Raw genomic sequence first — 15,223 nt, forward strand, 5'->3', positions numbered from 1 at the left:
AGGTATTATTCTCTTTTTATAGAGGAGGAAAATAGGGCATAGAAAGAAGGGATGTGGCCCGGGTCACGGGGTAGTAAAGAAGTTAGTCACACAGGCTAATCAGCACAGGGCTAGGCACACCGTAAGGGCTTATTAAATGCTTTATCTATCCATCCATTGTCCTTGTTTTCTTTCTAATCTTAAACCTAACTCTTTAACCCCAGAAAAGTTTATCATAGCATATATATGCTTATCATATATAATCATATCGTATCATTTCAAATCATATCCTAGATTTGAGTGGGAAGGGAACTTAGAAGTCCTCTAATCTAACTACTGCATTTTGTAGATAAGGAAGCTGAAGAGGCTACAAGAAGAGAGCCAAGATTCAAACCCAGATCTCGAGTGCTCCCCAGCCCGGGATAAGGAGAAAAGAGAAAATGAACGGGAGCCCTGGCAAAGCTATGTGACCTTGGGCAAGTCTCTTCCTAGCTCTGGGCCTCAGTTTCCTCTTTTGTAAAATGAAGGGGTTGGATTATTTTTCTTTTAAGTTCCTTTCTAGTTCTAACATTTTTTTGATTCTCAAAGACGCGCTCCAGATCTCCCTGCTGACTACCCCTCTTTCTGTCCAGACCCCAGTGATAGCTGGGGTGCAAGCTACAAAAAGCGGGTGGGGGGACAAGGGGGGTGGTCTAAGCTCTGGGAAAGCTTTCCCCGGGTAATATACGTGGGAGGGGAGCGGAGGGGAGGGGTCGGCTCTACAGCACCCACCTGGGAGAGGTTGTACCTCCAAGACCTGTCAGGCTCCTGGGCCCCGCCTCTCGCCTTCCACCTCCACTCTCTTCTTTCTCTCCCTCCCCCACCCAGACCCGCTCCCCGCACCCCCACCCGGCTCCCAGCCCCTCTTGGCCCTTGCACCTCTCCCTCTCCTCCCCCTCTCACTACTCCCCTTGGGGGCCGGCCTCCGAGCATTGTACTCACATCCGGGGGTTGCGTTTTGCTTTAGTGCTAAGCGTAATTAACCCGGAAAAAAGGGCCGAGAGACCAGAGAGGGGGAGGGGGAAGGAGGAGAAGAGACTGAGATACAGAAAGAGACAGAAACATTGACAGTTCTAGGGACCGAGAGAGATTGGCCGGGAGATAGAGAGTTGGCCAGGGAGAGGGGAGAAGAGCCAATTGGCAAACCCCGATGTGAAGCAGCCGGAGACTCCCGGGCCCCCTGCGCAGCGGGGTAAGTTAAGGCTCCTGCAGGGGAGGAGGGGGACTCGGAGGGGCGCCAGGAGCCCGAGCGCTGGGTACAGGCTGGGGCTAGGGGCTCCGAGCCTGGGGCACGGAGAGATCGGCTGGGCTCAGAGTTGGCATCGCTGTGCGCGAGTGTAGGGGTCGTCGCTTCTTCCCACTCGCGCTGGTCAGGGTGCCCTATCTCCAGGAGACTGCTTGCAACAAGTGCCCTTTCTCTTACCCCAGCCCCCCAAAGCCGAGAGCAGCTTAGGGCGACCAGGGAGTTGGAAGCGGAGGCATGGCTGCTCTGTCTTCTTTCACGTTTGCAGCCGAGAAACGTTGGGCCAACCTAGTTTTAGGGATGGGGGTTAGAATGGCGTGTGAGGGGAGGCGGTGGGGAGCGTCCGGCCTCGCTCGGACCCCAGCTCAAGAGTCGGGTGGGGTTCCCCCGTCCTCTCTTCGCGAGAACCATCCCCCTCCTCTCCCAAATGGGGAGACGCCGCTCCTTCTCGCTGACCCCACCGCGTCTTGGGAATGGCCTGGGTGGGAAGTCGGCGCAGAACTCGGGTCCTGACTGCTGCATCTACGAAACTCTCTGCTTCTCACGCATAGAACGCGCCTCGCCTAAACTTTGTACCCTTCCCCACCTCAGCGCCGACGAGTCCAGCAGAAGCAGTTTAATGTTTGTTGATGAAAGTCCACCTCCCGCATCCGCAGCTGCTTTGGAACCGTTCAACTGCTTTTCTTCTGTCAAATCCTTCCTTCATCTACTACCTGCCCCTGCCCCACCCCCATCCCGCCCTCGGGCTCGCCAGATCCCCCGGGAAGGCTACGTTTCCCCGCAGCTGTGGGGGCCGCGCTGGAATGCATTTTTGCGTCTTGTCTCGAGGACAGCTCAGGAATAGAATGGACAGCACTTCTCGTTCCCTCCATTCCCTTCCTTCCCTCCCGGCGCCCCCGCGGTCTCTAGAAACCGTCCCTGTGCCCCCGAGGGACTTCAGAAGAGCGCTCTGCGGGAAGGTCGGATGCCTGGGCACGTCCTGGGAAGCAGGCTCCGGCACTGCCCTGTCTCGGGACCCGGGACTGCTCGTGCTAGTGGTCCCAAGCCCGAAGAATGACTAGCGCCTATAGGGAGTTGTATTGTATTTCTATGTCGGCGCTTTAGATAGATTAGCTCGCAACCACCCTGTGAGGTAAGCGCTCTTATCCTCATTTTACATGAGCCTGGCACAGCACTCTGCTGACTGGCCGTTCTCGATGCACTCCACCTCCCAGCCTCTTCCTCTCTTCTCCAAGGCTTTCCCTGGGAAGCTGTACTTCCTTCCTAGACTTCTGGAAGGTTTGGGTACAGGACGTCTCCACGATCTTGTTCCTCTCTCCTCCTTTCCAACGGAGAACGCAAACTGTGGGTTTGCATAGGACACAACTTATGAAAGAGAAGAGGAAGGGAGGCAAGGAGGCACAGAGCAGAAGGCACTGGATTTGAAGCCAAAAGATCTGAATTGAAATTCTAACTCTGTTTCTGCTAGCCGGGTGACTTTAGGCCAGTCACTTCCCATCCTTCTCTAGGCTTTAATTTTTTCTTCTCCTTTAGAAAACAAACAAACCTTACCTTTCATCTTAGAATCAATACTGCGTATTGGTTCCAAGACACAAGAGCAGAAAGGGCTAGGCAATGGAGGTTAAGTGACTTGCCCAGGGTCACACAGCTGGGAAGTATCTGAGGTCACATTTGAACCCAGGACCTGCTGTCTTTAGACCTGGCTCTCTATCCTCCTAGCCACTCAACTGCCCCCTTTAATTTCTTCTGGAAAAAAAAAAAAAGATAGAGTTGGATCTGCTGATTTCTAAGGCCTCTTACAATTAGTTGTATTTGCAAGTGTCACCCCTATCCATGATTCTGTAGCATTATGGGTTCAGTTAAAAAAATGCTCTTGGCCGAGTCCCTTCCTTCTTCAGGTCTTGGACTATTAGAGTTGGAAAGAACCCTGAAGTCACTGAGTTCATCCCAAACCTGAGAAACATCCCAAAGGGGTAACCATCCTGCCTCTACTTAAACATCTTCACTGCTATGGAATTCTTTACTTCCTGAGGCAGCTTACTTCACTGCTGGGCAGTCCTTGCCATAGGGAAATTGTCCTTAGGCTAGGCGTGCTTTCTGCCTCTCTGGAGCTTTCCCACATTTTCTTTTTCTTTTTTTAAACCCTTGCCTTCCATCTTGGAGTCAATACTGTGTATTGGTTCCAAGGCAGAAGAGTGGTAAGGGCTAGGCAATGGGGGTCAAGTGACCTGCCCAGGGTCACCCAGCTGGGAAGTGTCTGAGGCCAGATTTGAACCCAGGACCTCCCATCTCTAGGCCTGGTTCTCAATCCACTGAGCCACCCAGCTGCCCCCTTTTCCCACATTTTCTGCTAGGTCTACCCTCTGAGACCAAGGAGGACAAAGCGAGTCCCTCCTCTATAGGGCAGCCCTTCCCTTCTCTCGGCTGAGCATCCTGAGTTCCTTCAATGGAGCCTCATGCAGCATCGTTTTAGGGTCCTGCCTGTATTCAGGCTTGTCAATGAGCTTGAAATGTGGCAGCTGTCAGCGGATAAAAGATGTCAGATGTGCTCTCACCGGGGTGGGAGGCGGCGGGACTGTCGCCTCCTTCACCTTCCTTCCTTTGCCTTTGCTCAGGGCCGTGGCACAGAGAGTACAGCAGAAGACTTGTAGAGGCCTTAAAGTTGTGCCACCACCCTTATCAGACATTAACCAGGACTGACTGTGTGGAGCACTGGGTAGGGTGGCCGAATGCCGGGCCTGGGGCTAGTGAGACTCAGCTTCCCGAGTTCAAATATGGCCTCGGACACCTGCTAGCCGTGTGACCTTTCTTGAGTCATTTAACTCGATTTGCCTCAGTTCTTCATCTGTAAAATGGAGCCGGAGAAGGAAATGGCAAACCACTGCAGGATCTGCGCCAAGAAAACTCCAAGGGGGGTCACAAAGAGTCTGCAATAACGGACAACAAGAAGCCGAAAATGTGGGTTTTTGTACTTTCCCGAGACTTCTCCTAGTAGCCAGACCTCCTGGAAAGCTCCCTCACAAAGGCCGCCTGCACCCCTTTGGTCCTTCCCGCTTTTTGGTGAGGCTCCTCTGAACGTGTTCAAGAAAATGTGTGCTGAATGTCGCTGGTATGATGGTTTTCACCTGTCTGGGGATGATTGTCCTCCGCTAGGTTGCCATTTTCCTGTTGGCCGGGAAGCGTTCATCTCTCGAAGGGCCAGTCCTGCAAAGAATTGTGGAAGCCCTGCCTTTTTTCACTGGTTGGCATTTTTCTTGTTCTTCTTTCCTCGGAGGAAGTGTAAAAGGAAATAGGCTTACCAACTCTGGTCATGTTGCCAATCATGGCCCGAGAAGCCCCCCACCCTGGAGGCCCTCCATGAATTCTGGAGGCAGGAGAAGTGCTGGGAGAGGGAAGGAGCTCTGGAGGGGCCTCAGGAAGGAGAGAGTGCAGTTCTGAAAAGTGGGGAGCAACATGGGATCAAACTGCGCTGGCCCATCCCCAACAGGAGTGGGCATCTGGGGAGTTTCTCCAGAGGATAACCCTGTACGCGTCCGGTCTTTGCCATCTTTCCCATGCTTTAGAAAGGGGGATTAGCAGCTAAGCCTTCCTAACCCATCCTTCCAGCTCCTCCTGGAACACCCAGAGGGCCCAGGCAAGGAGCTGCTTTGCTTAAACACCCAGTTTGCATTTTGATGATTTCCTCAGGGTTCAGGTACCCAGACAGGTAGCCTTTGTCTCCCCGAGACCCCGTTTCTTTGCAAGATGGCTGGGCAGGACCGGACAGGGCAAGGCTGCATGTGGGCAGGGCTGGGCTGCTGCTGCTGCCTCCCCTCAGTTCCCCTGCTAAGTGTGCAAATGGTTTTGATTACCTCATTTGCCATTTCCTATTTTGCCTCACTGAGCTACGCGGGTCTATATTCATCTGCTGAGATAGGCTTTAGGATGAGAGGAAGCCAGTGGGGGAAATCATAGAAGACATGAGGGTAAGACCCGACCCAGAGGTTGCTTCTATTGAAATCTGGTGTTGCTGAGTTTGGGGATGGAAGGAATCTCAAGATCCAATCGAGCTCCCTCATTTTATTGTGGAGGAAGCCAAAAGGGAGCTGGTGACTTGCTCAAGGCTGTACAGCGAAGGCAGAATTTGAATCCAAGCCTTCCAGATTCCAAGTCCAGCATTCTGTGTACTACACTATTCTCCATCTGGGGGACAGGTGGTTTGGGGGTGGAGTGGGAGGGACGGGTCTTGTCTACCCAGACAGAAGAGTCAGTTGTTGCCGTGAGAAGCCTGGTGTGATGGGAATAAGGCAGGATTCCAGCTCCCCCAAACCAGGATTGATTCTTCTGCTTGTCACTTTATTTCCTGGGGCCTCAGTTTTCTTCTCTGTATAAGGGATTTGACCAAAGGCCCCTTCTAGCTCTAAGTCCTTGATATTGTGACCTTGGAGCAACCAATACCAGAGCTTCTTAACTTAGGGCTCATCTTCCAAAAGGTCCATGGGAAGATTTCAGAGGGAAAAAATAGATTTTTAAAATTTCAGTGTCATTGTAATTCCTTTGTACTGCTATGTATTTTATGTTATGCTTTAAAATGTTATTTTATGAGAGGTTTCATCAGACTATCAAAGGGTTTCATGACACACACAAAATGTTAAGAACCCCTGATCTTGTCCAGCAAGTTTTCTGGGCTTGTTTCCTTATCTGTAAAGTTAAGGGAAATGACTTGCCCAAGGTTCATAGATAATAAATAACAGAATCTGGTTTTGGAGCTGATTTGAAATCCAGTGCTTCTTCTACTTGACCACACTCAAAGGATCTGGGTGGGATCTTCTCTTCTCTTACTATCTTTGTGCCTTTTATGTCCAGCTGGACCTGAATATAGCTTGTTCCTATACAATAGTTACAAGCTGTTCCCCCATTAGACTGTGAACTCCTTGAGAGCATCGACTGTCTTTTTGACTTCATTTTCTCAGTGTGCCAAGGCACAGTGCTGGACACATAGTAGATGCTTAACAAATCTTTATTGACTGACTGACTTTGGGTGTCACTTTTCCTATTCTCATTTTTTTCCATGAAATAATGAATTAATGAAAAAGCATTTATTAAATGCCTATTGTGTGCCAGGCATTGTGCCTTGGGATACAGATACTAAAGTAAGATAGTCTCTTTCCTCAAAGAGCTTACAATTCTTTTTGAAAATATGATTTTAATTTTTTGTTATTCTGAACTTGACAGATACCAACAAATGTGAACATTTCTATATGAAAGAATAGAAAGAGTTTGTATATGAAATTATGAATTATACAGCTAGTTTTTTTAAATATAAATTTTATATTCATTTCAAAGTTGTCCTACTTGTCTGTGTCTCCTTCTGTAATTTTCTTTGTTTTCTTTAAAAAGAAAAAAAAATGTGGGGCAACCAGGTGGCTCAGTGAATAGAGAGTGAGGCCTGGAGACAGGAAGTCTTGGGTCCAAATGAACCCCAGACACTTTCTAGCTATGTGACCCTGGGCAAATCACTTAACCCCCACTGCCTAGTTATCACTCTTCTGTCATACTTAGTACTGCTTCAAAGACAGAAGGTAAAGGCTTAAATTTTTTTTTAATGCTATGATGACCCTTTTCCCTTTTGGTATCATTATCACTAAACTCCTTCCTTCCTTCCTCCTTCCCTCCCTCTCTCCCTCCCTCCCTTCCTCCCTTCCTTTTTCCTTCCTTCCCTCCCTCCCTCCCTCCCTTCCTCCCTCCCTTCCTTCCTTCCTTCCTTCCTTCCTTCCTTCCTTCCTTCCTTCCTTCCTTCCTTCCTTCCTTCCTTCCTTCCTTCCTTCCTTCCTTCCTTCCTTCCTTCCTTCCTTCCTTCCTTCCTTCCTTCCTCTTTTCTATTGGCTCCCAGGCAGAAGAGTGGTAAGGGCTAGGTAAGGGGGGTTAAGTGACTTGCTCAGGGTCACACAGCTAGGAAATGTCTGAGGCCAGATTTGAACCTAGGACCTCCCATCTCTAGGCCTGGCTCTCTATCCACTGAGCCACCCAGCTGCCCCCCAATTTTTTCTTTAAAAGCCTTTCTTGTAAAAAATAAGCATTAGTCAATCAAAAGAAATTCATCTATATGTTGACCATGTCCGATAATGCACATCTCATTTTTCACCTCAAGTATCTCTTTTCTGTCAGGAGATGGGCAGCATGCTTTGACACTGGTCCTCCAACTGATTATTACAGATACTTCTTAGTTTTGTGACCCTGGGGAAGTCACTTAGCCTCTGCTTGCCTCAGTTTCCTCATCTGTAAAATTAAGATGATAATAATAATAGTAATAGTACCTACCTCCCAGGGTAGTTGTGAGGATCAAATGAGGTCATAATTGTAAAGCATATAGCACAGTGCCTAGACATAAAAAGCACTCTATAAATGTTAGCTATTATTCTTATTACTCATCTGAATTCTTAAATCCTTTAACATTGTAGTCGTTGCATGAGCGCTTCTGGCCCCTTTGCTCAGTAGAGGGTCCCACGAGACTCTCTGGATTTCCCTGAGAGAGCCCCTTCCTTCATTTCTTTCAGCAGGGCCGGCCGTGTGCTGCCACGTTCATAGACCAGAGAAGGAGCATCCATTCTAATGGGGGCAGGCCACACTTTCAGAGGAGCGATGGCCTGGGGAGGCTTGTGGGCAGACGGTGAGCTTGCTGGGGTGGAAGGCAGGATGGGATACGAAGCAGGGTCTCCGCTGGGGCTGCCTCCATAGAGTGGGCTGGTTGAGTTGGTATTGCTCAAGACAGTATTTTTTAAAAATAACCCTTACTTTCTGTCTTAGTTATAACTCTTAGCTTGAGAAGGGCAAGGGTTAGACAAACAGGGTTAAGTGACTTGCCCAGGGTCACACAGCTGGGAAGTGCCTGAGGCCAGATTTGAACCTAGGACCTCCCCTCTCTAGGCCTGACTCTCAATCCACTGAGCTACCCAGCTGCCCTCCCCCAAAGGTATTTGTTAATGCCTATTGTATAACTGGTGCTCTGAGTTTAATAATCTCAATAAATGAAAAAGGAACAATTTCCTAAATAAAGCCCAATTACTGGGGGACAGCTGGGTGGCTCAGTGGATTGACAGCCAGGTCTAGAGACAGGAGGTCCTGGGTTCAAATTTGACCTCAGACTCTTCCCAGCTATGTGACCCTGGGCAAGTCCCTTAATCCTCATGGCCTAGCCTTTACCTTTCCTACCTTGGAACCAATATACAGTATTGATTCTAAGACAGAAGGTAGAGGTTTAAAAAATAAAATAAAACAAAATAAAATCCAATTATAACTATCTGGTCAGAACTGTTTATATTTTTAAAAAGAATGAGTACTTTTACCTACAAAAGTAATGACTTCTTGACTGTTGTGTCCCATTCTGATGTCTTTTCTGTCTGTATTTATGTAAAGTTTTATGTTTTTAATTTTTTATCTAATTGTTTTTGGGCTATACTAGAAGGAACATTGAATTTAGGTACAAAGGACCTGGGTTGCAAGCCTAGCTCCACTACTTACTCGGTATTTAAAAACTGCTTGGGGCTTCCCACTATGAGAGTCTTAACACTGTGGTCTCTGGACCCCAGTCCTGAGCTTTGGGCGGCGGCGGGCTTTTTGGCTTCAGGTGTGTGTCGGCCCGGGAGAGGCCAGCTGAGCTAAAGGGGGAGGCACATCTTCCTGGCAGCTCTGGGGAAACACAGTCGTTGACATGCAAAGCTCAGATAGGCTGTCCCAACAGATTATATCTGAATCTGGCCCACAAATGACTGGGTGACTCCTGACATACCTCCTGCACGATGTCCTTCCAGGGACCCTTCCCCGGGGAGGCTGAGGCATCCAGCAGGAGCGTAGGTCATGTTAAATTTGAGGATAATGGAACCAAGAATTCTCTTCCCATTTTAATTCTTTGTTCACTCTTTTGGAGGATAGAATTTCTAGAGCCATGAGATAGAAAGGCTAAACAGTAAAATAAAATACAAAAGAAACATCACCTTAGAGTAGAAGAAGAAGCAGCCAGGGCAGCTTGTGCCAAACTCCCTTTACAGTTTATGGTGTATGTGTTTGATCCCCCTCTATATTCATACTAATCCAAGGCCCTTTTTCAGACCCATCTCCTAGGCATGAGGTAGGAGAGCCCCAGGAAGGACAAGCATCTTCATAGGACATGCATGCACAATGTTCAATGACCTGAAACATTTTCACCACTTTTGGCCACACTTTTACTTCCTCTTGACCCAACTACTGGTGCTCAAGGAGCCTGAGCACTTACAAATTGGGAAAAACACTCAGAACTCTCTTAGAACTCTCTCACTTGAAATGGAAGGTCCCCCAGCACCCAGTCCCACTTTCCCCATTCGACTTTTGGTCCCACAGCTAGCTCATCAGCGTGGAGACTGTATCCTAGACAACATGGTCCCCTCACATGTCATCCTCCTCTTGATTTTTACCTCCTCCTACAATTCTATCCTTATTTGTTTCATGAGAAGAATGGAGTCCTGGCTCTGCTTTATCATTTTAAACAAATCCCTTTCCCTCTTTGGGAAGGGAATCACTTTCCTCTTGGGTAAAAATGAGGTTAGATTGGTGATATCAAAGGCCCCTTCTAGTTCTGACCTTCCATGAGTCTATAATTATGAGCTGTCACTATTATAATTATGATTACACTTTCATCTTTATGTTGGATGAACTCAGATAGAAATAGTCTTGGGACAGGTGAGTATTATTCTTTTATGTTTAGTATTCAGCAAACAGTTGTCCTGGTGCATAAAGTGATTGATTTTTTTTGTCATTGAATAAAGGTTTTGGGATGCAGGATCATCCTCTGTTGACCTACTGAAATGAAAATTCTAATAGCAGACAGAATTGCAGAGATCATATGTACTTTTTCCCATTCTTACATTTTGAGTTCATCTAGTTTTTATATTTTCACAAGACTTTTATTTAATATAGTATAGAGGTTATGAAAGTTCAGTACAGCAACATCTATTAAAATATTGTTCTTAATTTTTTATGGGTCACACTGTTATGTCTGGGTGATTTGGGGCAATTATTTGTGATAATGCTTTTGTTTTAATACAGTTTGTTTGTTGAGTTCTCAAGGATAATTTGAGATTTATATTTGTAGTATGAAGTTTTGTTTTTTTTTTTAACCTTTACCTTCCATCTTAGAATCAATATTCTGTATTGGCTTCAAGGCAGAAGAGTGGTCAGGGCTAGGCAATGGGGGTTAAGTGACTTGCCCAGGGTCACCCAGCTAGGAAGTGACTGAGGTCAGATTTGAACCTAGGATCTTACATCTCTAGGCTTGGCTCTCAATCCACTGAGCCACCAAACTGCCCTCTTGCTGTTTTTTAATGAAGATTATCAAGTCTGTCCATGATATATCATCCTGGACATTTGATTACATCTTTCTAGGTTGTTTTGTTGGTATTGATTTCTTCATGAGCCCATTTGGGGTTTTCTTGGCAAAGATATTGGAGTGGTTTGCCATTTCCTTTGCTAGTGTATTTTACAGATGTGGAAACTGAGGCAAAGAAGGTTAAGTGATATGCCCAGGGTCACACAGCTGGGAAGTATCTGAGGCCAATTTTGAACTCAAGGAGATGAGTCTTACTGACTCTAGTCTCAGAGTTTGGGTAGTTGCTATATATTTGCAACCTCCAGTAATCTGCTAAATAATTTCTACTGCTTCTCTGCGAAGTCTACATGATCAATATATTAGGTCTTTTTGAGCTCTCTGTAGTGTCTTTTCGCAATGTTAGTAATCTTATATTGCTCTCCTGAACTCCTCTTATTCTGATAGCAAATCCACCTGATGCAGTCATCTAAATGTTCAGTGCTTTTTGTTATTGGTCGAATTCATGTGAATGTCACCCAAGGAGGGCTTTTTGATTCCATTCTTGGATCTTAGCAGTTTCCTAGACTCCATTTGGAGCCAATCCAGTTACATTCAATAAGTCTACTAGCAAATGCCTCTGGCCAGCCTTTACTATTTCTCTGGGATTACTTGAGAAATATTTCTGTAAATTTTTAACCTATAAGTTCACCTCTTCTTTTTTGAAAAGGAAATGTTTATTTTTTTTTAACAGCTACCTTGGGGTAGTAGAATTAATTAATATTCCTCTTATTTTTTATGATCTTTTTCAATCTAGTCCTGGGAAAAGTAGTTATCATTACTTTTTTATAGTTAATGTTCTGTAGACTATTGCATAGGTGAGCAAAGTAAATGCTTTTTGTAAAAAATATTTGGATGTAAATTCATCTTATGCACTCTCATTAAAAACATCCTTGGATCAACTCTAATAACCAGAAAGAAAGAAGGATATGTAGTTCATCCTGTTCCTACGTAATTTTAATTTCTTTACTAGGTCTTTCTGTTTTGAAAGCTTTTAATTCCACATAGCTTTGAAGATTGTAAATATTTGATACTGCAAAATCTATTTTAAAACATTGTTCTTAAATTTTTCTAGATCAATATTATATATTCTTGGAACTATGGGTGACAGTTTTATCTGAAATATTGCTTTAATTCCAGCACAATTTATTTGTTGAATTCTCAAGGATACTTTGAGGTCTGTATTTGTAGTATAGAGATGTATTACCTGCTAGTTGATGAAAGATAATGAGTTTCTGGTTTATAATTGTAACCACTGAGTCATGTCTTGCTTAGGTAGTCAGTTCTTTTGCAACTTGCAATAATGCATCGCCCAGTTTCTGCCATTTCCTTGCACAATCTGAATTGATTGGTAAGTCTGAGCCCCTTAAGAAAAACGCATTTGTAATTTCTGGTGGCGGCAACCAGATCCTGAATTGTACACTTCCATTTTTATGAACATGTCCAACAGCCATTTGTTCAAAATCTCCTTGTTACATGTTGACTTCATATGGATGTCACTCATGGAGAGTTTTTTGGATCTACTCTGAGATTGTAGGCATTTCATAGGCTCCATCTAGAAAGAAATAATTTTTCATCAGGTTTAACAAATCAAATAGTGGGTCCTAATTTGCTAGCCTTTACTATTTTGTGGTGAAATGATACTGGTTTGTTCTCAGAGTATTTCTAAACATTTATAATCTGCTTATCATGTACTCTGAAAACATCTATCATGTGTTAATCTTTCCATACTTGCTTTAGGATGATGTTAACATTATACTGATTTTTGTTAGCATATTTTAAAAATCATCTTTGTTATTATTTTTAATTTAATTTAGCATATTTTAAAAATCATCTTTGTTATTATTTTTAATTTAATTTCAGTACAATTAAAAATATTTAAAGCACATAACTATGTTCAAATGTAGCATCTTCTCCAGGTCACTCCCCAGATTTCTTTGCATTGGCTGGCTGGGTCTCCAGAGGTTAGCTGACTACTCTCCCAGGGTTCTAGGGACAACTCTGAGAAGTTGGGGATTTTTTATAATTGTTGCTTGCAAGTCTCCCTCTGTCATATTTCCACCCCATATCAATTAATCATTGAATATTAGTTGACTTGTACAAAGGAATGTTGTTTAAATGTTAAAACAAAGAGAAAAGTTCAGAACATCCCTCCTTAACCCAAAGGGTACACTACCCCTCTTATATACATCCAGGGTCCCTGGGGAAAGTGGACTCAAACTTGAAGACAAAAATATACCTGTAGAGGCAACATATTTTTCTTGGGGTACCTCTTGCCCTGGAAGTTCTTATTATTTTGTAGAGTGTCTACCAAATTCACTTCCAGGTGTGGCATAGCCTATGAACAAATTGTTCCCTTTCTCAGCTGGGCTAACTCCTTAAAGGATGCAATGTCCCAGGTGCTGGGTCAGCATCTTGTTGCAATGAGTCAAGAAATCACTTCTCAGGTACCACTCCATAATGGACTTAGCTAATGTTCTGACCAGCTCTGGGCTATTGACTGGTTGCTGAGGGGAATTCTGATGGTTCTTCTGACCTTTTGAAGTTCATGAGTCCATAACCTGGTTCATTTTATCTCTGGATACTCATTGACCTAAGATCAAGAAAAAATAAACTCAGAGAAATAGGCACCCTGTATTCAGGGACACACAGCAGCCAGGTAGGGAGATAAGGTAGCTTGAGCTGCTGTTCCTATCCCTTTCCCTAAGCAGAGGCTCACAGAGTCTTCTCACTCCCTTCACTCAAAAGGACACGAGAGAAGCCCCAAAAGGAATGGCAACATCACATAGCACCAGCCCCTCAGTCACTTGTGTCTGGAAGAAAGTTCCATTTGTTGGACTGGAGCCAGGCAGAAAATATTGTATATACTTTAAGGGCTTGACTCTCATTGTCCAGCCTCCCCCCATCCCTCATTACACAAAGAATTATGCTTATGGAAAGTTCTGCTATGACAAATTCTGATGGCACTTTTACAATGACCTCTTGAAAAGTTGGGGAGACATGCCATTTTTATCTCTGTATCTTTTATGTATTTAGCTCTCTGGAGGTAGATGTTTAGAATTTCTTCATTCTGTGTGTTTATAATGAGACTAAGAACTCTCTGTAGCCTTTTCATCCTGACATTGTACTCCTGTCCTTAGATTTTGTTCTCATCCTTTCCTCCAGTATTTGCTCTCATGAGAATTTTAAAAATGGAGTGGTATTGTAATCACTAGGTAATAGATGCTCCCAGACTTCCTTATTTATAGTTCTTGGCTTGTTTTCAGGGATTTGTTCTGAAATAGCCTATGACTTTTGGGGCTGTACAATTAATGGTCCTCCACAGATCGGCTGGATTGGTCCACCTCTCTTCCCGCCTCCCACCCCACCATGTGCGTCATCCCCACCCCCATCCTGAATGTTGTGGGCAGCTGCTGAACGAATTCACTTTTGCTCTCCTCTACTGCCCCAAAATCAGCCTGGTTGCATTTCAATCTCTTTTATTTGGTGACATCATTTCCTGACCAACTTTCTCTAGTTAAAGATCATCACCTTTCTTGAAGTATCCCCTTTGCCCACCATCAAAACCACTGCTTCTGGCCTAGAAGCATCTCTGTATTGGTCTAAGGTTTGCAAAGTGCTTTTCTTGTAACAAGCCTGGGAGGCAGATAATGCAAGTATTGCATTCCCACTTTACAGGCAAAGAAAATGAGGGTTCAAGATATTGTAACCCAAGGTCATATAGTCAGGGCATTTCTCAGATGGGTCTATTGATTCTGTAAGACCAGTGTTCTTTCTGTTACATGGTAGTTGGCATGTATTCAGTGACTGTATTTTGCTGCCAATCAGGAAATCTTGTGGTTAAATTTTTAAAAAGTGGTTTATGTGTTGGACCTGAGCTCTTAAGTGCATAGAATCTTCAGCTTGGGAGGAACCTCAGAAGTTCCATAATCCAACCCTCACCTAAGTTATTATGGTTTAAATAGGGCATTTTTTCTTTTATAGGACCTTTATGCTAATGTCTTCCTTCCTGAAAATTTTGTAGTTTTTGAGCCCCTGATACTTCCTAGTTCTATGACCTTATCTAGTCATTCAAATTCTCTCAGCCTCAGTTTCCTCATTTATAAAATGGGGGACATTTTTATTGCCTGCTTTTCAGGCACCCAGGGAGGGCACTTTTTAAACCTTTAAGAAAATGTGATCTACTTTTGTTATTCTCTGCTTCCTTAAACTAAACTCTGGTAGTCCTGTGGTTTTATAAGAGAGAACTGGGGTATGCCTATTTTATTGATAATGGGGATAGTTCTGGTTTTCCTTACTGTATATCTATCAGTCTACTTTTTCAAATCTATTGCCTGGTTGCCCAGAAGGGAATGACATAGTGGGTCATCCCTTGGTGATCTCAGTACCTCATGGCTTCCTTTCTTTATCTTCTTCAAGTCTCAGGATGGCTCAGAGTCCAGAGGCTAGAAAGTCTTTTCAGAAACGTGGAGATCAGTTGCTAAAGTTTTTGCTCACACTGCTCTTTATGCTTAGAATGCTTTTTCTTTCTCTCTCTTTCTTTCTTTTTCCCTTCCTTCCTTCCTTCCTTCCTTCCTTCCTTCCTT

At 44.6% G+C, this 15,223-nt stretch overlaps 1 protein-coding gene and 1 long non-coding RNA gene across 4 annotated transcripts in view; one reads left to right on the plus strand and one right to left on the minus strand.

Annotated features, from left to right (window-relative positions):
• The first annotated feature begins 850 nt into the window (after positions 1–850).
• The window catches only part of PLEKHA2 (pleckstrin homology domain containing A2), a 118,374-nt gene continuing 104,001 nt past the window's right edge, over positions 851–15,223 (plus strand). The window contains exon 1 of the mRNA XM_007476368.3: positions 851–1,210. The gene's annotated coding sequence lies outside the window, so the exon portion shown is untranslated. The remainder of the gene's footprint in view (positions 1,211–15,223) is intronic.
• Positions 9,591–15,223, minus strand: part of LOC130456536 (uncharacterized) — a 13,339-nt gene continuing 7,706 nt past the window's right edge. For all 3 annotated transcript variants that reach the window (XR_008915553.1, XR_008915554.1, XR_008915552.1), the window contains 2 exons: positions 13,174–13,230; positions 9,591–12,192 (listed from right to left, as the gene is read on the minus strand). This is a non-coding gene — a long non-coding RNA (uncharacterized LOC130456536). The remainder of the gene's footprint in view (positions 12,193–13,173; positions 13,231–15,223) is intronic.

Source organism: Monodelphis domestica, chromosome 1 (assembly GCF_027887165.1).
Source record: "Monodelphis domestica isolate mMonDom1 chromosome 1, mMonDom1.pri, whole genome shotgun sequence".
NCBI classification, from domain to species: Eukaryota; Metazoa; Chordata; class Mammalia; order Didelphimorphia; family Didelphidae; genus Monodelphis; species Monodelphis domestica.